Consider the following 26226-nt stretch of genomic DNA (forward strand, 5'->3'; position numbering starts at 1 on the left):
TTTCAAATCAGGAATATCCTGGATTTTAGATCATTTTAATATTTATTTGGTGTAAGAAAGATTTAGTATCTTACAAAAAAAAAAAATGAAGACAATACTTTCAAAGGCCAGGGAGATGCTCTCAGTTTGTAAACTGTTTCCACTCAGTGGCAGGTTATCCACAGGTTCTTGGTGCATTCCCCATGCCTCTTTCCAACTTCATCACCTTTATGGGGGCTCATGAAAATGGTATTGGCCCCAGTGGTTGGCAATATATTTTTATGGTATCCATGAGAGAAGCCCCCTACCCGTCACTACCCAGTCAGCAAGTCCTCAGTGGTCGCTATAAAACTTAACTCTTTACAACCAGCTGTTCAGGTTAATCAGTTTCCAATGATTATAAGAATATCAGGCAATCTAACTACTGGTGGTAAGAGGATTAAGAAAACCAACTAAGGAAATTAACTGGAGGATTGTTGAGTTTTCCTTTCCATTGAGAGAGAAAACATTAAGGGGTGGGGGCATTCTCTTCATTAGCTCCCATATTATTAGGCATGTGGCCTGTCTCATGGCTGGGAACAAGTTCCGTGAAACAGCCATATTGCCTTTGTGTCACAAACCAAGATTTTCCCAGATGCTTTAAATATATGAAAGAATCTTGCTTTCCTCCCATTTTCTAGGGTTACGTTTTACTGTTTGCTATAAAAGTAAGTGGTTAGCAGATCCATTTCTCTGCCTCCAGATCTGCTGATACCTTTCGTTTTATGCAAGCCAGTTGCTTGAGAGTTACCCACCATACCTCATATATTTGTGGTCACCAATGGCACAAGACTGCAATGATTTGATTGCAATAAACAACTTCTTGAACTTGTTACCAGCATTATATTAAGGCTCAGAGTTGTTAGACAAGAATGTGTACTTTCATATTTTCCTTCTATGCCTACAAACAGAAATAATCATTTTAGAGGCAACACCATTATCTTGATTTTCCAGAACAAAATAACTTTGCATGCAAAAAAGCCAAACAACTGAATGCAACACAAACGTAACTTTCCTGAAGCAATCACGGCTCTTTACACATTTGTTATTCTGTTTGACATACACAATAAATCGTAATAGTTACCAAATTACTGTTCGGTTTCAAATGATGTGCACACATCTATAATCTTAGTTAGCTGCTTGCTGGTCTGCATCAGGAATGCCATTGCATCCTCCAGGGTAATTCTATATCAATGACTTTTCCAAATAAATCTAGTTGCTGGTTTATATTAATGAACTGTCATAGTTTCTATTGTTTTCCCATGGCCTTGCAGCTGTATTCCTTCACAGGTGCTTGGCAAATTAAAATGATGCTGGTTTGGGGTTTCAGCTTGATACAAAATCACTCCTTCAGCAGATTGTTAGGAAGTTATTCATGCACGACACACATCTTCACTCCAGACATTCAGCTTCTCTGCTTATCCAATACTCATGCCTTATTGACACTTTGCATTTCTGTTCTCCTCACCAAAGAAGTACAAAGAGAGATTGTCTTTCTTGCTTAGAACATCTCTATTAAAGAATCACCAGCATTGGAAGCGTTTTTTTTTTTTTTTTTCCAGGGAAATGTGTTCTTTTCAGTTGATCCTAACACTGTGTTCACAAATCACAAACATTTATTACTGATGTTTACAGATTATTTATCTTTTGGGGTTGTTTTTGTTAACATCTATTACCCAAGGGATCAACAGACAGACAGAAAATTATTATATACTAACTATCCAAAACCACATTAAATGCTCCCTTTTGGATCTATAGTAACATTTGTTTAAAAATATTTTGCTCATGACTAACTTCTACCAGTGAAAATGAGAATGTTTAACATGCAAGTGCCTACTCAATCAAATTATCCATGCTTCAGTTTAGACGGTGCTTTCTCGCTGCACTGCAGCTCCCTGCACCGCAATTTCCCTTCATCACCCTGAATTCCTCTCTTGACCACTTGGAGGCTGTTATCACAGCACCTTCTCTCTGACCGCTGGGGTGTCCTAGGCTACCCCTCCAAGAGCCAGCGCACTAACAGTTCTTTTGGGTGCTCCAGTTCATCATTTCCACAAGTCCACACACCTTCCTTTTAGGTGTGTTCCAAGTTTTGGGGATTTTGGGTTTTTATTTTGTTTTTAATATTCATCTTTATCCTTAATGCAAGGTCTGCTGCCAAATAGCTTAGCTGTATACTCAAAATTACCTATGCATCTTAATCTATGAATTCTGTTTTTATATTTGCCATTTATTACAATAGGGATGCAAATTCCAGTCCCTTTGGTATAAAGCTAAGACTTTTCTTCCAATCTCCCTCATAAACCCAAATGGCATAAAATGCTGACTGTCTACTCAATATCTCATATCCATTGCTTGTCTTCCAGCTTAAAGAGATGGAGAGAACAACACTTCCCAGCCTCCTCACACATGTGATGGTCACGGTGTTATAAATGGAAATGAGTACATGCAAGCCTTCCCCTGGCTTTTTGTGTGACGGGCATGAGGCTACAAATAGAGGTCCGTATACTAGATGCCTAAATATTTAAAGATTACAAATTGAGCTCCCATGCTGTTGAATAGAATAGCTTCTATACCACTGCTGTGGCTAGTATACCTTCATAATATCTGGAAGGCCTGGAATACTCACCTCTTTCAAGTTCCAAATCATGTGGCTTTTAGGTCCAGTGGCCTGGTTTCTTTCTCTTTCTACCCTCAGCTCCAATCCATACAGCAAGGGGACTCAAGAACATGCACGAGGACATTCTAGTCCTAAAGTCCAAGTTTCACCCACTTCTGCCCACCTACCTCCCAAGTTCAATCTCCTCTTAGCCTGTGGGTGTGCATACCACTGGCACATTCTGCTCTTAGGAGGATAGACCCATGAAAGGGGCCCACATAGACCTACAAGTGGGCTAAAATTCCAGAGTGCCCACAGCATTGATTAGAAGAAGTGGATAAACTCTTGGTGGGCATTTTTCTTTAGTCTATTGGCCTCAATGCAGAGGGCACAGCCAGAGGAGGGCCAGGGCAGGTCCTGGAAAGCCCAAGTCCAAGGCCAATTCCAGTAATTGGGTCCTCTCAGAAAGTTCTTTAAAGGGAGTTAACTCAGCTGGGCAGCTCCTTTTGCCCTTTTACTTTACTTCCTTGTTTAAACATGGGACCTCAAATACAATGGCTGGAACTATGACAGCCATTTTTCAGCATGAGGATAAAGGCCTTTCTTTAAGTCTACAGTCAAAGAACTAGAATGAGCCAAGATTTCTGCTGACCATCCCAGCTGTAGGCTGCTTATCTTTGGATTTCTTCTTAAATGAAAGAAAAAATGTCATTTCTTGTCTTTGCCATTATTTTTTAGCCCACGTTATAGCCAAACACAGCATCTCATTGACACAGATGTGTACAAGTTGAAAGGTAGATATTGATCACCTTCATTATAGTTAATCTGAGGAGTGCCTCAATACATAAAACATACAGATGCTAGAAGAGCTTAACAAATGTATTTTGAATAAAATGGACAGAAAGATGGGAGCAGAGGAAGGGAGCATTATCAGCAGAGAAAATGGAATGAACAGTGGTCTGGATGTGGGCAAGGCATATACGGAAAATGGGGAGTAGAATAATTGGATTCCTAATGGGAAAGATTGCTGAGATCTGAGTTAAGATGGTTAGGTTGGGACCCACATGGAAAGGTGAAAGGAACCCAGGTTAACCTATCATTCCCACTCACCTGCACCGGGTCTGCTATGTAAGCATTCAGTTAAACGACACCTCTTTGAAGACTTCCTTCCCAGAGAATATTGACTGTACACAAGAAGACACACACACTATCACCCATATTCACTCACACTTACAAAGTATGTTGTAAAATTTCATCATTGCACATAGGACAGCAATTGTTTACCCATTTGTTTGCTCACTCCTTTGTAAAGTCCTTGGGCATCAGGACTGTCTTACTGCTTTTGTACTCTCAATGCCTAGTCTGCAGTTTGGCACATAGTAGGTATTCAATAAACCTTAGGATAATTAATTATGACAATGGGATATTACTGGGAGGAAATAATAATGTCTTCAAATGGATATTTGAAGACATTTATTTGATTAACCTGCTACTGCTAAGCTGGAGGTCTTAGAAGAAAGAAAACCTAGGCCGGGTGTGGTGGCTCATGCCTGTAATCCCAGCACTTTGGGAGGCTGAGGCAGGCAGATCATGAGGTCAGGAGATCGAGACTAGCCTGGCCAACATGGCGAAACCCCGTCTCTACTAAAAATAGAAAAAATTAACCAGGCGTGGTGGCAGGCACCTGTAATCCCAGCTACTCGGGAGTCTGAGACAGGAGAATCACTTGAATCCAGGAGATGGAGATTACAGTGAGCTGAGATCATGCCACTGAACTCCAGCCTGGGTGACAGAGTGAGACTTTGCTCAGATTAAAAAAAAAAAAAAAAAGGAAGGAAGGAAGAAGAAAGAAAGAAAGAAAGAAAGAAAGAAAGAAAGAAAGAAAGAAAGAAAGAAAGAAAGAAAGGAAGGAAGGAAGGAAGGAAGGAAGGAAGGAAGGAAGGAAGGAAGGAAGGAAGGAAGGAAGGAAGGAAGGAAGGAAGGAGAAAGAAAGAAAGAAAGAAAGAAAGAAAGAAAGAAAGAAAGAAAGAAAGAAAGAAAGAAAGAAAGAAAGAAAGAGAGAGAAAAAACTAAATGAGGCTATTTCAACAGTTCAGGTTTAAAGAAATTCCTGGTACTGAATGAAGAACACCAGGAATAGAAAGTGAGTGGTAGACGCAATGACTATTGCAAATAAAATTAAGAAAGCAGAAATGAGATTAAATTCAAACTGCAAGGAGTAGAATTTCCAGATGACAGGGAGATTTTGAGATTGAGTGACTATAAGAATGATGGTACTAGAGTGAAAAATATGAAAATCAAGCAGAGAAACTTGTTTCAATGAAAAAATCAAATAAGTGCTGGTTTAATCTTGCTAAGACTGAGTAGTCAGTGAGACATTAAAGTAATAATGTTTAATAAGAAACTAGAAATGTAAGAAAACTTTAGAGTGCTTTCTACTTTTTAATACTGGTGAATGTTCATTCAATTCCCTTGCTGTGCTTTTCTTTATTTAATTTAATATTCAAAATTTTAAATGTAATTTTCTCCATTTCACAGATGAGGAGACTGAAGCACATTGAGATTTAGTCAATTGCCCAAGGACGTAGAGCTGGTAAGTGTCAGAGTCTGGGTTCAAACCCTGGCAGCCCAGGTAAATCACCATCTCAACCAGCTTCAGGCTGTGGGGCTTTCTTGGTCTGCCCATTCTGGGTCCCAGAATCATGTTTGCAATTCTCAAAGGAGTCCACTCATTCTGTGCCTTCATACTTAGAAGTAAATTTCCCCAAAATGATTTTCAAATGTAGAATACCAGTTCTACGTGGCAACATGTATTCCCCAAAAGTAGGGGGAGAAGAGGAAACACAGAGGATTTTTAGGGCAGTGAAACTATTGTGGATGATACAAACAATGGTAGATAACTGTCATTATACATTCGCCCAAACCCATAGAACGTACAACACCAAGAGCGAACCCTAATGTAAACTGTGGACTCTGGGTGATAATGATGTGTCAATGTGGGTTCATCCAATGTAATAAAATCACCACTCTGGTAGGGGGTGTTGAAAATGCGGGAGACTGTGCATGTGTGGGGCTGGCATTTATCTGGGTACTTTCTATACCTTCCTCTCAATTTTGCTGTGAACCTAAAATTTCTCTTTAAAAAAAAATAGTCTTTTTTTTTTTTAAAGGGGAAGTTGTATTCAATTAGGCAGAATTCAGTTTTGCAGGACTTCTCAGAGCCTGTAACATGCTAATAAACATTATGAGGCAGAGTACAGCGTCTTCCCAGACTTCTTGGCCAAAGAATATATTATTTTTCTCTGGGATGTCAAAGGCCTGGTGCTCCATGGGACCCCCTTTGGAAGTTGCTCAGCTCAGTACTTCATGAAAGCAACAAAAATTTTGTTGCAGAGGTCTGACCCCACATTATCAAGTAAAATAAAAATACACTTTACTTTAGAATCATAGTTTCCAGTCTTGACTGAATCACCTGGAGACTTTAAAAAATAGATTAATGGCCAGATCACACTCTCAGATGTTTGGATTCTATGGTTCTAAGCTAAGGCCCAGGAATCAAAGATTCTTGATGGTTTCTAAAGTATAGCCAAGTTTGAGAAGATTATTCCTGCTCTAAAATAATCTTAAGCATAATTATCATTTTTATTTTTTATTTTTTGTAGAGATGGGGTCTTGCTCTGTTGACCAGGCTGGTCTCAAACTCCTGGCCACAAGTGGTCTTGTCACTTTGGCTTCCCCAAGTGCTGGAATTACAGGCATGAGCCACCATGCCTGGCCCTTAAGCATAATTATATACAGAAAACTACACATGACCCAGATTGGGTTTTAATTTCCTGTTGTTAAGGAATTATCAGTAACTACTAGAGAATCATCACCATTCTGATCAAGGCCTGGATTTCTCTTCTGTTTCATCCAGAATCCCCTAGGTGCCCACTTCCTTTTTTGTCATGCACTGGTCCATGCTGGGATGCTGTTCCTGCCTATCAGATTCCTTATTACACTGTTTTACATCCCATTGCATTTTCTACTGATTCCAATGCTCAGTAATGACACAAGTAAGGTCTTTATCAACAGCATTAGAACAGTTGGCTTCTTACAATGCATATTGTGCTAAAAGTCTGACATCAGTTGTTTATACCTCTACTTATACGATACCGCTGCTCTGTTACCTCTCTCGCACGCTCTCTCCCCGTCTCTCCCTCCCTCCCTGTCTCTCTCTCCCTCCCCTTGACTCTCTCATTGGAGCCTTTATTGACATTGCTAGTTGCCTCTGTGCTCTGCCCCCATGTAATGCGTTCTGCCTGCTCCAGAAGAGATAAGATGGTTGTCTTATATTTTGTTTTCATTTTTGGCAAGGAAAGTGGCTTTCAAACTTAATGTGAGGTGGAAATGGATTCTTCATTTTAGGGGAAAAAAAAATCAACCCTAGGATATATCCTGCATGTGTCTATTAAACATTCTTTTTAACTTTAGCCGCTGGGCCGTTCACTCTCTCAATATTTCACAACCATTTCCATGCAGATGACTTTATAGTCTGGGATGGTTGCCTCCATCCTTCCTTAGCCTTATCTCATATGATCAGCACTGCAAAAAGCACAAGTTTCTGGCCCCAGAGGCAGGTGAATCTCTACACTAAGAGATTCAGAATCATTAAAAGCTCAGCCATAATTTCACCCTGAGTCATATCAGAGACACAAAGTGATGCCTGCAGAAGCCTGGAGACAGCCAAAAGTTAGGAAGTGTCAACAAGGAAAAGAGTAGAAGACTGGATAAAATTGTGAAGGAAGTGGGGAAAGATAGGAAGCAGAAGGAAAGGGAGAAAATAAAGGAGAAAGGGAAGAGAAGGGGAGGGGAAGGTAAGAGGAGAGGGGAAGGGAGGAGGGAAGGGGAGGAGAGAAACAAGACAGGAATTACAGGATACCATCTACTATGGCCTCAGGTGCCATTTAGCTTCATACTTTGACTAACTCTTCCCTAGACACCAGACAGATCATATCAACACAACTAACCCCTGTTCTTCTTCATAAGATTATGATCAATAACAGCTTTATGAATTGTAGTGATATGTAGTTAAGTGAAAACAATCAGTAATTGACTCAAATTTAGAGAATAGTCACCTAGTCAACCAAATATTTGGGGAAAAAACAAAGCTCAAACTTTAATTCTAATAAAACAGTATTTCATGGACTTATTAGAATGATTTTGAGGTTACCAGTGCACAAGTATGGCCTGCCTTTTTTAATTAGTCAAATAGAAAAATATCTGCTATCCACAGTGTCTTTTATGATTTGAATTAAACCTTTCCCATGGAGTTGATTGCTGAGGATCTTTCATCAAGCTTCTTGTTAATATTCCTTGTAATATTCCCACCTGTTCTGATGTCAGTCTGGCTCATCCATCACCCCTGAGGAGTTATTGTCGCATCCAGGGCCACCAACTCATTCTGCATCGCAAATAACGCTCTGATGCAGCCAGAGATTTATGACCCATCTCTGATTCTATCATCTCAGGCCAGGCTGGTCTAGGCTTTTGACTAGACACCTCGATAGTGTAATTGTGTTAAAAATTTCCCTCCACTGCTGGCAGAGTCTAACTTCTAACAATAGAGGAGACGCTTAGATTCCATAAGATCCGGAACAGGCTGACCTACTGTGGATCCCCTTAATCAACATGTCCCAAACTAACATGGGACACATTTTATGCACAAGTGGAATGTTCACGTCTGTGCGTGCACTCGCTCTCTCTCTGTTTCCTCTTTTCTCACTCCAGTTATTGAAATAAATTATTTATTTTCCTTACTTCTTTCACATTACCTGAATTCTCAGCTAGTCTGAATTCTTTCTTTCATTATTTACTATTTCAAAATCTACTAAGTAGCTTATATCACTAAGAATGTTCATTCCAAAATGCTGGTGATGCATTCAGGATCAGCTCCTTTAAAATTAGCCCACATAATTAATGCAATATTTCTGAAAGTAAGGCTTGGCTTCCTTCAAAAATGCTGTGAATTCTTAATATGTTCTCAAGAACAGGAAATGGGCCGCTCTTTTGACAAGGTCATCACATGGCTTTATTTATTTATTTATTTATTTAAGACATAGTTTCGCTCTTGTTGCCAAGGCTGCAGTGCAATGGCACAATCTTGGCTCACTGCAACCTCTGTCTCCCGGGTTCAATAAATTCTCCTGCCTCAGCCTCCCAAGTAGCTGCAATTACAGCCATGTGCCACCACGCATTGCTAATTTTGTATTTTTTTTTAGTAGAGACAGGGTTTCTCCATGTTGGTCAGGCTGGTCTTGAACTCCTGACCTCAGGTGATCTGCCTACCTTGGCCTCCCAAAGTGCTAGGATTACAGGTGTGCACCACCGCTCCCGGCCATAACATGGCTTTTTAGTGTTCTCTATTTGATGTGTAGGTAGGAGGGATGGAAGATTCAATAAATAATAAATCAATCAATCACAGAAATAGATGCTGAACCCACTTACATTCTGGGTTTTAACTCAGTTCAGCAGTCATTTCTTCACGAAGCCATGCAATACTTTATCTGCTTTTCATGTAACCCATGCCCTTTGTGTCTGAGCAGGCAAGGTGAGAGATTCCCTGAATACATGGGCCCTCTGTACATTTTATTTTGATGCTTCTCAAGGAAAGGGTTCCATTGGGGTGGATGTTCTGCTGGTTGTTGATTCAGTCTCAGCTTCCTCAGTGACAGCCTGTCTCAACACTGTCAATACCTCTTCAGTGTTGACAATAAGCAGGCATGATGGCAGGCTGTTCTTGTCTGCTCACTTAATGACTTCACTGATGACATGCAGGTGTGCACTGATGTTGTACCTCGTCTTGAAGCTTTCATGGTGGTTGGAGGGCTGGCTCCATTAACTTCTAGTCTTGTGAGAATAAAGAAAACTGTTCTGGGCGCTCGCCAGCTCGAGATGAGCAATGTACGAATCCCCGACTCATAATTTTCAATACAGTATTAAGGATAGATTAGGTCACTTCATCTAATAGACTGAAATGCATCCGGACCATGCTTTTAGTTACAAGCACTTGAAGAAGTTAGTCTACCCTTCCCACTTAACAGCTGTAACATTGTTCAGCCTTTAAATGCAAGGACTCTAAGCATAGTTCCAAACATTCAATAACAAATTTGCTTCACTCATTTGGTGAAGTTTCACTTGTCCTTTCGGCACATAAGAGACAATAAAGCTTGGTGTTTATGCACATGAACTGTGGAACCAAACAGTCCTGATTTGAATGCCAGCATTGGTCAACATCTCTGTGACTCACTTTCCCCACATGTGCCTTTGAACAAAACAATAGTACCTCCTTTCTACGGTTACAATTAAAATCAAACAAGGCCTGGCATATAGTACGTGCTCAATAATGGTGAGCTGTTATTAATGGAACTGAAAGCAAAAAGGAGGTGAAATGATTTTTCTTAGGACTAGAGAAGGGGCCTAAGACAGGCCTGGGAATCCAAAGCTGGTCTTGAGATCACCTTTCCACAGCTGCATCCAACAGATAATATCCCCCAGACAGTGCAGGCTATCAGTGGTGATTGAGTGATTGATTCCTTTATATCTGTTTGCTTGTTTACTCTGCCGCTCACTACTTTTAAGAACACTTTTTCCCTGAAGTTGTTTGTTCTTTTCCCTAATTGTCATCTTGGGTGTCTAGTGCTGACATGGCTGCTAAAGCTCGTGCAGAATCTGTGTCTGTCAACACCGGGCTTGACTTTGCCTCTAATGCGGTTAGTTACCAGTTGCTCCAGGATGGAAGGTGATGAAGGGACACTTGTGAATATGTTAATTTGCTCAGTTTCCTAATGGAGCCTACAGGAATGTGGACATTGATACAGGACTAGACTTGACCTAGCCAATCATCACATATGTACTGGACATCAATTACATACAGAAAGATAGAATGGGGGAGAGCAGAGGATGACTAAAGAGAGGAAATAGGCATTATTTATTCAGGGCCTTAGGTGCACTAGGCATAGCGCTAGGCACTTCAGATGAATCCCCATCCTATTTTATAGATGAAGAAGTAGAATCTCAGAAGGTTGTGCTAGAAACAGCCACACCTAAGAAGGCTGACTCCAGAGTTGACCAAGAACAACGTTATGGATGGAAGTGATTGATACATAAATGAAAGAAATTTACATCACTGTGTCCTTGTATTAATCCATTTTCATGCTGATGATAAAGACATATTTGAGACTGGGTAATTTATAAAGAAAAAGAGGTTTAATGGACTCAGTTCCACGTGGCTGGGGAGGCCTCATAATCATGGCAGAAGATGAAGGCACATCTTACATGGCAGCAGGCAACAGAGAATGAGGGCCCAGCGAAAGGGGAAACCCCTTATAAAACCACCAGATCTCATGAGACTTATTCACTACCATGAGAACAGTATGGGGGAACCACTCCCATGATTCGATTATCTCCCACTGAGTCCCTCAACAACACATGGGAATTAGGGGAGCTACAATTCAAAATGAGATTTGGTTTGGAACATGGCCAAACCTTATCAGTCCTTAAGAGATAACAAGACCTATTCTTATTCCCACTCCATGAGTATCCTGTCCCTTCTTGTTATATTTAATTCCTTCACTTGTACCCTGGATTTCGTCCTCTCTAGGATCATGAGATCCTATTTCTCCCAGTACCAGGCCACCTCACCCTGACCTAGTCCCACTCTAGTTGTTCTATTTCTGCACATCATTGTTTGCAAGTTCTGCTAACCCTCTTCCACCCTGATGGAGTGCACTCACATGTAACTCTGAAGGGCATGCATGAAAAGCAAGGGCAAGTGCATCAGGAGAGCCAATATAAGACAGTGGTCAAGAGCCTGGGCCATGTATCCAGCTTTCCAGAGGTAGCATCTTGTCTTTACTGTCTACAAGCCCTGCATCAGTTTTCTCATCTGTAAAAAGATGGGAATAGTTGCATATATGTCATTAACTTGTAAGAATTATAACATTTAATCATATTAAAAATAATTTAATAATTTAATTATGATGCCTAGAACATTGCCCATGATAGCACTTACGCGTAGTAAACACCAACTATTCTCTGTACAGGCTAAGGCTCTACTTTGTGTACCGGCATCACTTCATCGCCTTCCTGCTTCTGACCCTCCAACGTATTTTGAAATTGCCAGTAAATTCTCTGAGCTTATCAAGTTCACCTTTGACTTCCATCTAATTTTCCACATTATACGCAGCCCCAATTCCAGCAGCAAACACAGATCTGAGTATTTTTTTAATGGCCTCTGCCCCAAAATCAATCGACTGAAGTAGGGGTTTGATGTATGGCCCCTCATCCCATTATGGGAAACTCTGAAGGGTCTTCCCGTCCTCCAGACTCTCCATAAGATTGGCTGAAGCCTACACTGAGACTGCATCATAACCCAACTACTCCTTCCAAATCTTTCCCTACTCCTCCTTACCTTTCCTCCCCTAAGTGTTGATCCCAAAACAGTGGCTAATACATTCCTGCATACCAGCCTTCATGTCAATGTCTGCTTCCTGGGGAAACCAACCTGCAACACCCACACCAGCTCACACAGTCGTGCTTGGTGAAATGGGGCCCCACAGCTAATGAAGGTGACGCCCAATTTCCCAAACAGAAGGGTTATCATTGACCTAAACAGTATCTGTATTTGTTTCTTGGGTGAGGACTCATAGGAACTCTGTATTTGATCAGATTGAGACCAACTGTAAAAGTCTGACTGTGGACCATTGCAGGTATGTCGGCCTCCTCACCTTGCCCATTGTGCTATTAGCAGTCCTGGAGGGAGAAGTCCTAGACTATCCAAGTGGCCCAGATGTCACTAGTGTTCCCAGGACTCATCAGAAATGATAATCTCCAATTTCTCAGCCATAAGTGACCCAATAGCCAATCTCCTCAAGAAGGAAAGGAATTTGCTGATTCTTGGCCATCATTGCATCATTTCAGCAGTTGAAAATTATCCTCTCTCATGCCTCAATCAACTTCAACCAACTCAGCTCAAAGCTACTACTAAAACCAAAGCAAGCAGGTTACTAGTGGGTAACTGCCAACATGAGAAGTAACACACCATGGGCTAAAATTACAGGAGAACTGGCCTGCTTTGTCAGTGGGTACAGTTGCTGCTTTTTATAGAACTGAAGCTATAATTCAAAAATCCAATGGATCTTTCCCCTGACTCGTGTATCAGGGCCTACTGTGGTTGGGCTACATTCTGTTGAAATCTGTAGTGAAAGCCTGGTGATTGTTGGGGGTGACATCCTCACTCAATTGGTCTCCTTCCAATCACAGTGCCCTCATGAAAAGAGGAGAAGGTAAAAGACATGGGCCTTTCTGGAGAATATTGCACAGCTGTTTAGAAAAATCTGCTCTTGGGACCTTCCCAGAAAAGTCCTTAAGGAAAATCACAATGGGAGTGAGGTCATATGCTCATGGCATTACCTTGGCTATTATTATGTATTATTGTTTGCTATTGTCTTATTGTTCCAACTAAAAGAAACAGCTTGTTCTCTAAGATGTTGTGTTTTCTTTTTGATGACCTGAGTCATCTAACTCCCACAGTCCTATGGGAGTGGAGACAAGGGTTTGTGGTTTTAGGATGTTGTTTATTTTAGATAGGGGAGAGAGCATAGAGGGCGAGTAATACTTTTGAAAAAAAATTTGGGTCTGGATGAATAAGATCAGTCTCTCCAGCTCTGTGTCTGACGCCTCTCCTTTTTTATACCTAAAGATATCCAGCACCAAACAAATCCTCAGCAATTCTACTAAACTTCCAATCATTAAAATAGCATGTGCAGTGAAAGAAAAGCATACACGTTCTCATTGCATATGCTTTTTGTCCAAGAGCAACAGAAAAGCATCTGTGTGTGTTTCATAGGAAAGAAAACACCTAGAAACTGTAGGGAAATTCTGGTGATTTTTTTATAAATTCCCCAAACAAGGTTTTTCATATATAGATATGACTGGATGTGTATCATCTCTCTGTCAGCTGGCTGCAAGTGTAACTATTCATATTTTTGCACTACCAGCCAGTCAAAATTGCCTTGGATTCAAAACCAAGCTCTCAGTTTGTATATTACAACATGCACTATCGGTACACAAGGATACTACTTGTCCTTATCAAGTCATAAACGGAAAGTCACCTCATCATTGGTGGCCTGATCACCACTGGTGGGTGTGTTTGACATTGCTCTCTGTTACCACGTGGCAATCTTCCTTGATGATTCCCTTACTCCACAGGAAAATAACCCGGAGGGGAAGGGAAAAGATAAGAACTGTGGATAAGGTTGCCTTTCTTAAAGAAAGGGCCAAACTGACAGCCAGCATGTCTTAATATCACATATTGCATGAATCAAATGAAGCACAGAAATGCAAAAGAAATTTTACAATTTTTAAACACAAAGTTCAGATGTAAGGCTTTGCATCTTTATGGCAGAAAGGAGTCTGCAGTACGTGATCATCAAAATCATTTGTTACGTCAAAGGGAAAATTGTGTATGCTTATATTTTATAGCTATTACAAAGATAATATTTGAAATTATACTTAGATCTTATTTTAAGAAAAACTGATTATGAAAAAGCAGTTTTCATATAAGATGAATTTGATGGGTAAAAATCCACTTAACAAAATGGTCTTTTGTGTTTTCAATTTACCATGGGATTTTTCCTAATAAGAAAATAGAAATAAAAATTTTGACTAACAAAAATGGGATTTGTGAAATGCAGCATAGCACAGTGGTTAGGGGCACAGCCAACGAGCCAGATTGCCAGGGTTCGAGTCCCGTACTTGGCCGTGTGACCTTGGGTAAGTTCCTTAACCTCTTTGTTTCTCAGTTTCTCTGTCTTAAAATACAGTGTAATAATACCCAACTCATGAAATTGTTAGAAGGATTAAATAACCAAATATTTGTAAGGCCCTTAAAACAATGAGAAGTGTCAAATAAGTGTTTGTTCAGTGAATAATGAAGTTTTCAATAATGTACATGTTCCAGAAATTAAGGTAAACTTGTATATTACATCTGATTGTCTGCATGTTAAGATGTCAATACAGGGGCATATTGTATTTTTTAAAATTCCTAGATCTGCCCACATATTTGATTTTTTAAAAGATATCTCAAGGACAGTAATCAGTCTTATGCAATTTTTTTACTGTACCATAAGATAATTTTTATTATAATTATAAATAATGATAGGCAATGCCCTTATAAATATTTATATTGAAGCGTTGAACATGTTTTTCTATGACCCAAAATGGTGCTTACTTTAACTATAATTAAGTGTTAAATTTATGTATTTTGTTTGCAGACCCTGCCTCATTCTCCTCTCCAACCTCTTTGCCCTCCACCCCTTTTCCATCATTTCCTGAAAAATAAAGTGGGGAGGTAGAGGCAGAGAAAGAAAAGGTAAAAAATAAAGAAGAAAATCAAACCAGCATTTTTCAGTAAATTGGGACTAGAATTACATGATCTGAATAATACAATTTAAAAACATATATATACACACATATACATACATATCATTATGTATATTTAAACATATAAATATGTGTACATTATTTTAATAATTTATATTAAATATATCATATATGTCTGTAAACTTGCTATCTACACTGCATATCCCATAGCTCATATGTTTAAGAGTAAATCCTCCAGTGGTTCAAAGAGACACGAAAGGAATACGAACTGCCAGTCTGAACCTGGGATGTTGAAGATGAAGAACACTCCAGGATTTAGGGGAAGCATGACGGTGGAATGTGAATTGTTTGCTTGAGGGGCTTGCCTTGTCCTTTCTTGTAAGACTTTATGTCTTGCTTGTAGTTACTTTTCCTGGGAAGACAGGCAAAAAATACCCTTCTATTCTCATGTGCTCATTTATGAAAGGGTTAAGACTTGTCCTGCAAAAACTAACCCAAATGTTTCCAAAATGCACAAGTGAACAAAATTTAGAAACTAATCTCGAAAAACAAATGAGAAGAAATTTAGTTTCTATACTATACTCAGCATGTAGAAATTATAATATAAAAATTCTCTTCCTAAACACAGGCTTGCGAGAATCGGGCAAGGGAAGGTTTCATTTGTGTACTCATCTAAATAATGGTTTTCATGTCCAACTTCTATTTATCTTCATGTTATTCACTCATCTATTCTTTTCTCAAACCTTCAGGCTTAGCAAAATTATCCTTTCTACCTCTCACATGGTCGTTTCTTGTTTTGTCCTGTTGTTTACTTGGTGGGCTTTTTTTGTTTGCTAAATTGCTTTTTTTAAACCATATTTTAGAGCCAGTGTCTTTTAACATACTATTTTAAACTAAGAAAAGATATAAAAGACTGGGCACAGCGGCTCACGCCTGTAATCCCAGCACTTTGGGAGGCTGAGGTAGGCTGATCACTTGAGGTCAGGAGTTTGAGACCAACCTGGCCAACATAGTGAAACCCCGCCTCTACTAAAAATACAAAAATTAGCCGGGTGTGGTGGTGCACGCCTGTAATCCCAGATACTCTGGAGGCTGAGGCATGAGAATAGCTCAAACCCAGGAGGCGGAGGTTGCAGCGAGCCGAGATCATGCCACTGCACTCCAGCCTGGGCAACAGAACAAGACTCCGTCTCAAAAAAACAAAAACAAAAGATATAAGGGGAAAATAAAATGAGTACAAAGAGGAGCATGGAGAACTAAGGAGGTGTTAGAAAAGTTGGGGTTAAGCAGAAAAAAGAGAAAGGGGAAGAATTTGTCACGTGGGTGATTTCCATTTTGTGAAATCTATAGCTTTAGTGTCATTGGATTGGTTTCGTAGGACTAGTGGTACAAAGTACTTTGGTTAGCAAAAATAAACAGAAATTTATTCTCTGAGTTCTGGAGGCTGGAAGTCTGAAATCAAGGTGCCAACCAGGCCATACGCCTTCCAAAACTCTGGTAGAATTCTCCCCTGTCTCTTCCAGCTTCTAGTGGTAGCCAGCAATCCTTGGGGCTCTTTGGCTTGCAGCTGCATCATTCCAATCTCTGCCTCTTCATCACACAACATTCTTCTTGTGTGCCTGTCTTCATATCCCCTTCCTTCTTATAAGGACACCAGTCTTATTAGATTAAGGGCCCCACCCTACTCCAGTATGATCTCATCTTAACTAATTACATCTACAACCACCCTATTTCCAGATAAGTCACATACAGTATTAGAGGTGAGGATTTCAACACGTCTATTTGGAAGGTACAATTCAACCTGTAACAATTAGTCGTAGTCATAACAACCAACTACAACAGTCATGTAATTGTACATACTCTACGTATTATCTCACATATTCTCACAGCAAGTAATATTATCCCTCATTTGATAGATGGAGAAACTTCCATTTTAAGAGGTTAAGTCCCTTGCCTCAGGTTACAGAGCTAATAAAGAGAGTCCAGATTTAAACACTTCAGAGCTCAATTCTTCCCTGTAGCATTTTACGAAAGAATGTGATTTTTACCGGCAACAACTCTTCAGCACTGACCCATTTGTTACTTTGGGTTACCTATTTGTTAAGTGCTTTATGAAGCCTTAAATGGTCTCTAACACTATTAACATAACAGGTTGAACAATATAAATAGTCAATTAGATGGGAACATAGGGTAGTCACTATATATCAATGTCTGGATTTGTTGGGGAAGAGAGTGGATACCCTTTACTCCCCAGGGTCTAGGATTTCAGATCCTACAGTTAGAACAGACATAGTGCTTATGGATATAACATGAAACAAAAGATCATGAAGACCCTTAGATTATTTAAATGCTGCCTAAACTCTCTTTAGTTATAAGGTGCCCATCTACACTGCTTACAAGCAAAGAGGAAGTATTTTATCTTGTAAAAAATTCACAACACCCTATTCCTAAATTCAATCATTCATATACCAATTTCAAATTTTTGTTTTATTAACATATGATCTGTACTTAGTATGTTTCTCATTCATTTGCTTTAACTAAGTAATTTTATTGTAAATAGATACTCAACACTTTTGTTGGCCAGACACAGTGGCTCAAGCTTGTAATCCCAGCACTTTGGGAGGTTGATGGTGGTGGATCACCTGAGGTCAGGAGTTCGAGACCAGCCTGACCAACATGGCGAAACCCTGTCTCTACTAAAAATAATAATAATAATACAAAAATTATTTTGTATTATTTTGTATTGGGCATGTTGGCATGCGCCTGTAGTCCTACCTACTTGGGAGGCTGAGGCAGGAGAGCTGCTTGAACCCAGGAAGCAGAGGTTGCAGGGAGATGTGATTGTACCACTGCACTCCAGCGTGGGTGACAGAGCCAAAAATAAAAAAGAAACTCAATACTTTTGTAAATTAAAAACTGGTTTATATGCTGTACATAGAAGTATAAGTTGTATTTATTTTTGGACATAAATACAGTTAAAACAATATCATCATGCTTTTAAAATGAAAATAAATAAGGAAGTAAAAGTTTGTAAAAAGGTAGTCAACTTTCAACATGTACATCTGAAAATTAAGTTCCTCAATGAGGAGAACTGGAACAGTATAGGATCAGTCAGTAGTATAGGATCAGTCAGTAGTATAGGAGTATTTGGTTTTGTGTTGTGTGGTTTAAGACATTGAGTTTTACACCAACAATGTAGTTCTTTTTCTCAATTTTTTGTTTTTTCTTTCTTTCTTTTCTTTTTTTGAGACAGGGCTTCACTCTTTCATCCAGGCTGAGTGCAGTGGCATGATCACAGCTCACCACAACCTCAATGCCTAAGGCTCAATTGATCCTCCCACCTCAGTCTCCCAAGTAGCTGTGACTATAGGCATAAGCCACCATACCCAGCTCTCTCTCTCTCTCTAAATATACATACATATATAATATATCTCTCTATATATACATATATCTCTCTAAATATACATACATATATACTTATACTATATAGTATCTATCTATATAGATTTAGATATAGTATCTATCTATATCTAGTATCTAGATTTAGATATAGATATAGTATCTCTCTCTGTGTGTATATATATATGTCACAGGGTTTCACCATGTTGCCCGTGCTGGTCTTGAACTCCTGAGCTGAAGCAATCCACCTGTCCCAGCCTCTCAAAGTGTTGGGACTACAGGCATGAGCGACCACACACGGCCCTTTTTTCTTAGTTTTGATGATAGCTGGCACTAAGGGACCCCAAGTCATATGAGTATATTGTTGGAAAAGAGAAAAGATATTCAGCCGCTGATATGGTTTGGCTCTGCGTCCCCATCCAAATCTCACCTTGAATTCTAATAATCCCCACAGGTCAAGGACAAGACCAGGTGGAGATCATTAAATCATGGGGGCCTTTTTCCCTGTACTTTTCTCGTGATAGTGAGTGAGATCTCACAAGGTCTGATGGTTTTATAAGGGGCTTCCCCCTTTGCTCAGCACATCTCCTTCCTGCCACCATGTGAAGAACGATGTGTTTGCTTCCCTTTCTGCTATGATTGTAAGTTTCCTGAGGCCTCCCCAGCCCTGAAGAACTGTGAGTCAATTAAACCTCTTTCCCTTATAAATTACTCAGCCTTGGCCAGTTCTTTATAGCAGTGTGAGAATGGATTAATACAACCACCTTCTCTGATAGATTAGATAATCAATATTAATTTCTAATAAAATAATGTAGGTGAATTTCCTTCAAAAATTTTTACTTGAAGAGATCTCCAGAATATATTTTCCTGATGGTATCAAAAATTTGATAGTGTTCTAAGTGATGGAAAATGGGTTCATAAGGTACACAGGCAGGAGTGCTGTTTCAGCCACAGGACCATCCTGGGACACAAACTCTGCTGGCCAGAAACCCTGCAGGTAAGGCAAAGCCTTAGGGAATGTGAGCCCTGAAGGTTATCTCCCAAGGCCTGGGGGCCCTATACTACTTTCTCCACTGCCATCTTTCCCTTCCCTCTGGTTCTAGGCACTGCTCTGGCAACCTAAGCAAATTCCAACATACTGTCCAATATCAACCCACATGCCACAATTGTTACAAGTGCCACAAAGCTGTATGCAAATTAAATATCTCATTTTATTAGAAGGAATCAGCTTTCAGTTATTACTTTTGGAGGGTTATAATCATATCATGCATTGCTCCCTTCAACTCAGTATTTACTGAGCACATATTATGCCCTAGGCGTGGATTCAAGGACTGAATATGCAAGCAGCAATGAATAATGGATATATGGTTCTACTCCCTCTTTCTCCACCTTAGTTTATAGTCAGAAAAAGAAGTCAAACGTTGAAGACATAATCAGTTATGATGGTAATGTGTTTGGGGAAGTATAAGATGCTATGGTTGCAGATGGCAGGAACCTAACCTAATCTGGAGGATGGAGAAGATCCTCTTGGAGGATTGACCTTAAGGTGACACATGAAGAATGAATAGGAACTTGCCTGGTAGAAAGGGAAGAGTGGCCCCTGAAGGAAGGGAGGGCAAAATAAACCTGATTACTGAAGTTCATGTCGAAGACTGGGTTCTGATCCTAATGAAAATGGGAAGCCATTGAGAGCTAACACTTCACATCAAGTCTCAATTTCAGGTGCTGTCTTACATAGTCTGTTTGTCTAATTGGATTTAATACTGATGACCATGAAGTAAACATTATTAGCCTAATTTTTAATGGAGAATAAAGAATTTCTTAGGTGGAATTAGTGAATGCATGAAGCATCAAATGCTAAAATTTTGGCTCTCGATTTTCTAAATAAAAATCACAAAAGGCCCTTTTAAAAAAATTTAGCATCTTCTTATTAAAAATGACAAACGTTTTTAGTTTCAAAGAACTTATAATTTTTAGAATGAAAAGGGCAAGAAAACTGAGATCTGGATATTTCGGTAGGAAAGAAATTCTCTTTCTATAATTTCAAAATACTCCCAGTTGAGAATAAAAAGAGTAGGGCAATATGTGCTTGAAATTTATCATACTTTTTTAATGACCATTGTAATGGACTGCAGGAAATTCTTCTTTCATGTGTTTAATGCACAGGACAAGAGATACATTTTAATCAGAGTCAGATTCACACAGTCCTCAAAACCTTTATCCAACACTTAAATCCTTGTAAGCCTGCTTCAAAGCAAAGAGAAATAAATAATGCTAGTAAGTACTCCTACTGTCAAATAGGATTTACCTCCAAAACACTTTCACACATCTGTTATCTCCACATATTCTCACAATCTAATTTTCAGTCATCTAACCACTTTAAGAATATTGTTAGCTCCATTTTACGGATGAGAGAACTGAGACACAGGATTGCAAGTGATTTTCTCATTATTATTATTATTATTATTATTATTATTATTATTGAGATGGAGTCTTGCTCTGTCGCCCAGGCTGGAGTGCAGTGGCGCGATCTTGGTTCACTGCAAGCTCCGCCTCCCCGGTTCACGCCATTTTCCTACCTCAGCCTCCCGAATAACTGGGACTACAGGCGCCCGCCACCAGCCCGGCTAATTTTTTGTATTTTTAGTAGAGACGGGGTTTCACTGTGTTAGCCAGGATGGTGTCAATCTCCTGACCTCGTGATCTGCCCGCCTTGGCCTCCCAAAGTGCTGGGATTACAGGCGTGAGCCACAGCGCCCGGCCCCTGCAAGTGATTTTCTCAAAGTCAGTAAGGTACTGATAGAGTCTAGAGAGAAATGCAGTTCTCAGAATCCTAACTTCACTATCTTTTCACTAGATCAGAGTTCCTTGATCTCAACACTATTGACATTTTGGGCTGGATAAGTCTTTGGCCTGGGCATTGCAGGATGTTTAGCATTCTATATCCTGGCCTCTGCCCACTTGAAACCAATAGCAACCTTCTCCTTCTCCTAGTTGTAACTACAAAAATGTCCCCAGACACTGACAAGTACCCCCTGTGGGACAAATTCACACCCTACTTAGGAATCATTGCCCTTGATGATTCTGTGTGTCCCTCTAAGAATACATATCTCAACTGTTACAGTGATTTGTATTATAGATGCATATTTGTATAAATTCACTCTTCTTTGCACATACAAATGATTACAAAATTAATATATGCCCTTGAAGATAATTTGAAAAATGAAATCCATAAACATGTCCCTTAGAAGCAGCCCAGTTAACATTTTGATTTTTTTGTAGCTTACACATATGCATTATATATGTGTGTCTGTATGTATATATTTTTTGTGTGTGTGTGTTTTTGCTTGTTTGTTTGTGAGACAATGTCTCGATTTGTCACCCAGACTGGAGTCCAGTGGTACAATCTCGGCTTACTGCAACTGCCAACCCCAGGGTTCAAACACAACCTCTGACCCCCAGGTTCAAGCAATTCTCATGCCTCAGCCTCCCAAGTAGCTAGTGCTACAGGCATATGCCACCATGCCCAGCTAATTTTCACCATGTTGGCCAGGCTGGTCTCTAACTCTTGACCTCAAGTGATCCACCCACCTCGGCCTCCCAAAGTGCTGAGATTACAGGAATGAGCCACCCTGCTCAGCCTATGTTTTTTATTATGTTTTATTATTTATTTTTTATTTAAGGCAGGGTTTTACTCTCTCACTGAGGCTGGAGAGCAGTGGCATGATCACAGCTCACTGCAGCCTTGATCTCCTAGGCTGAAGTGATCCTCCCACCTCAGCCTCCCATGTAGCTGAGACAACAGGCAGGCACCACCATGCCCGGCTAACTTTTTTTTTCTTGTAGAGATGGGGTTTTGCCATGTTGCCCAGGCTGGTCTCAAACCCCTGGCCTCACGTTATCTTCCTGCCTGGGCTTCCCACAGTGCTGGGATTACAGGTGTGAGCCACTGCACCCAGCCAGCTTTTATATTTTCAAATAAAGTTAATACTATTGAATAAAAAAACTTTATAAGTAACATTTTCTAACCCCTAAATATTTTCAAATGACTTGAAAAAGTGTCTGGCATCCCATTATATAAATTTAGACCATGCATAAATATATTTCACCTTATTTTTAAACTTTCAAAGTTTCATTGTCATAAATAAGTCTCTCATAAACACGATTTTATTGAAATCTTTGGGAGTATGTCTGACTATTTCCTTAATATAAATTTCCAAAGTTGAGTTACTCAGTCAAAGGGAATATGCTGGTTTACTGCCATCTTGTCAAATTGAATCACACTTCTGGCCAAGAAAAGGAAAGAACTTGTTTTCCTAAACCTTTGCAACATTAAATTGTTTGTTTTCACCTTTACGAAATTGGCATCTGAACATTTTTATTCTGTTATTAAATTTTTCTATTTTAGATTGTGAGATAGAAGATTTTTAATACTTTTATTAGTCATTTTGTAAATTGCTTGTACATGTTGTTTGTCAGTTTTTTCTATTGATTATTCACATTTTTCCATCAAGTTTTGCAAAGACTCCTATAAATTTAAAATTTTTAGTAATTTCTCAAATATAATTTTTTTTTTCTTCATGGTTTGGCATCTCTTTTTATTTTTGGCAATGTAATTTGTCTTTTAATTTTAAGTAATGACAAAGTCCAAAAAATAATTCCATTATGCTGTTATGTTGAATTGTATTGAATCTAAAAATTGATTGTGGGGGAACATTGGCACCGGTACAATACTGAGCCTTCCCACCTATGAACATTTGTTCTTTCCCTTTTTCTTTTTAATGTCTTTTAGGAAAGTTGTCTTCTTCATAGAGGGTATACACATTTCCTAATCCCTAGCTTCATAAGGTTTTATGAGTATCAGAAGGGATTGATTTTTTTCATTGCATTTTCTAACTGGTTATTTTTACAAAGTTCTCTCTCCATTATTAGATTTTTTTAATTTCTAAAATAACATCTAGTTCTGGGCACACAGTGGGTATTTTGTAAATGTCATAGACTTGCAGTTGTTCTTAATTTCTCAATATTTAAAAAATTATATTAGCAGTTTATCTGTAGGTGATCTTTTAAGAAAATGCACAAATTCAGCTGGGCGTGGTGGCTCACACTTGTAATCCCAGCACTTTGGGAGGCTGAGACAGGCAGATCAATTGAGGTTAGGCATTCATGACCAGCCTGGCCAACATGTCAAAACCCCATCTCTACTAAAAATACAAAAGTTAGTGGGGCGTGGTGGTGCGTGCCTTTAGTCTCAGCCACTCGGGAGGCTGAGGCATGAGAATTGCTTGAACCCGGGAGGCAGAGGTTGCAATGAGCTGAGATGATGCCACTGCATTCCAGCCTGGGCAACAGAGTGAGACTCTGTCTCAATAAAAAAAAAAAAAAAAAAAAAAAAAAAAGATGAAGAAAATGCTTAAATTTACATTTCTTTCCTTTTGCGTTATGCTGTAGGGCACTTATATACCATAGTAGATATCACTATGATGAAAGTATATTTTAAAATATATTTAAAACAGCCTATTGATACATTAACCGATCATCTACAGTGAAGGTTAATAAAAACAAGCATTAAAATAAGAATCAAAAAGTTGAGACTTATACCTATATATGAGTTTAGAAAGTAAGTTTAAAATTACCTTCAATGGGTTTATTTAAACACAAAGAATAAAATTGAAGTACCAGTTTACAAAATGATATAGATTTTATTTTATGTCAAATAATTCAAAAGGTGTCAAAGTTACAGTATTTACTCTTTTTTGGGAGGAGTGGTGGTGAACAAAGCAGAATTATTTGAATAATTTTAATTTATTACTTATAATTTTGCCTAGTAGAGACCTTTTGTTTTGTAGATCTGAATCTTTTCTAATTAGCACATTTGAAGCTTTATGTAAAAGAGTGTGACTAAAGAAATTTTAGAAACTTGAAAGCAGTTTAGCCAGGCTAAGCATTCCTTTTGCAATCTTTACACTTTTAGAATGCTTAGCATTAGAATCTTTTGTTTTTCATATACAGTGCAAAGATAAGGCAGCTTCCACTCATTACCATGGTACAGCTTTGTGATATTTATTGCCTCTATGAGCAGGTGCTTTAAATCACTAACAACCTGTGCAACCTTTAGTATATCACTTAATCTCTCTGGACCTGTTTCCTGATTCATTACGGAGAACATTTGAATCAATGACTGCAAAAATACTCCTTTTCACGCCACAATTCTAAAGTCTATAATTGAAATTGCATGGTATGATTCTTTAGCCTGCAGTTTTTACTCTGCCCTCACAAAATAGATATGAGTTTTATATAAATAACACTGACTACTTAAAATATTCAACAAATGGTTAAAAATGTGAACTATGAGCTTTTACTTTTCAGCCATGATTGAGTAGCTGGTAGCAGACTAGCCCTCCTACATTAAACCACTGTAAAACTGGACAAATACTCCAGACATCAGAAGTAGGCAAGGCAAGACTATGACCCTTGAGCACTAGGTAGTAACTCTCAAGGGAAGCTCTACAATCAATTGAGACCTTTGCTGTGGGACACCTTCTCATCTGTGGTACAGAGCGCTAGAATCTAAAATAAGTAAGTTGGTTTCAGTGAAGTGAAGAAGGCAGAGATAAGCATCAGCAACAGCTGGAGTGACTGAAATGTGCAAGGCAGGACATTAGAGAGGATGAAAACAGGCCCAGTAAGAGCTCCAGAGTCTGTAAGGGGTTCCCCTATAAGCTTTTGACCAAGGATGTAGGGTGAAACCACTTTAGGCTTACAAGAGAGCAATTGCTTATAGTGGTAAGAGAATGACAGACACACTAGAATTGAGTAGTTCTGTGGTAGTTGAATTGTCTACCCAGTCAGAGTGTGGAAATCTCTTTAACACCGTATCATGTCATATGGCATCCAGCTGGAACATCAGAAAGGCTGTACCATAAAAGTAAAACCTATGTCTTAAAGCAAATCCCACTTTCTATCCCTCCACAGCAGAATAAAACCAAGTCCTGACAGGATCTGCTGAGCAGAGACAGTTGCACCAAGCAAAGGGGGTTTGGGAAACATCATGGGTTTGGCTAAAATCAATCATAACAAAATATAAAGCAAGCTTATACAATACGGCATGATAAGCCAGTAACTAAAGTTGGTACTAGAACAAAAATCATCACTTTTCAAAGGAAAACAACAGAATCTAATATCATGTACAATGTCCAGAATACAATGAAAATTACTAGATATGTAGACACAGCAAAATATGACTCACAATCAAGAAAGTAAAAATAGTCAATAGAACTACACCTAACATGGCTCAGATATTATATACCAGATAAAAATATTAAAGCTATTATAATATAGCTTTACAGCTATATTTATTATAGCTATTATAAATATGTTTAAAGAAGGAAAAGAAAATGTCTTCAAAAATTTTTTTAAATATGGTCTTAATGAGTGAACAGATAAGAAATCTCACTGGAGAAACAAAAGCTGTAAATTAGAAGTACATTTATGGGGAAATTGTAAAATGGTATAACCACTTTGAAAAACTATTTTGTAGTTTCTTAAAAGTTAAACATATGAATGATTACTCAGCAACTAAAAAAGGAATCAGCTATTGATAAAAACAACTTGCATAAATCACCAGAGGATTATGCTGAGTGAAAAAAGTCAATCCCAAAATGTTACATACTGTGTGATTCAACTTATGTAATATTCTTGAGATGACAAAATTATAAATATGGAGAGCAGACTGGTTATTGTCAGGGGTTAGAAATATGGGCTGAGCAGGAAGGAGAAAGGTGAAT

Source organism: Macaca mulatta, chromosome 18 (assembly GCF_049350105.2).
Source record: "Macaca mulatta isolate MMU2019108-1 chromosome 18, T2T-MMU8v2.0, whole genome shotgun sequence".
Taxonomy (NCBI): domain Eukaryota; kingdom Metazoa; phylum Chordata; class Mammalia; order Primates; family Cercopithecidae; genus Macaca; species Macaca mulatta.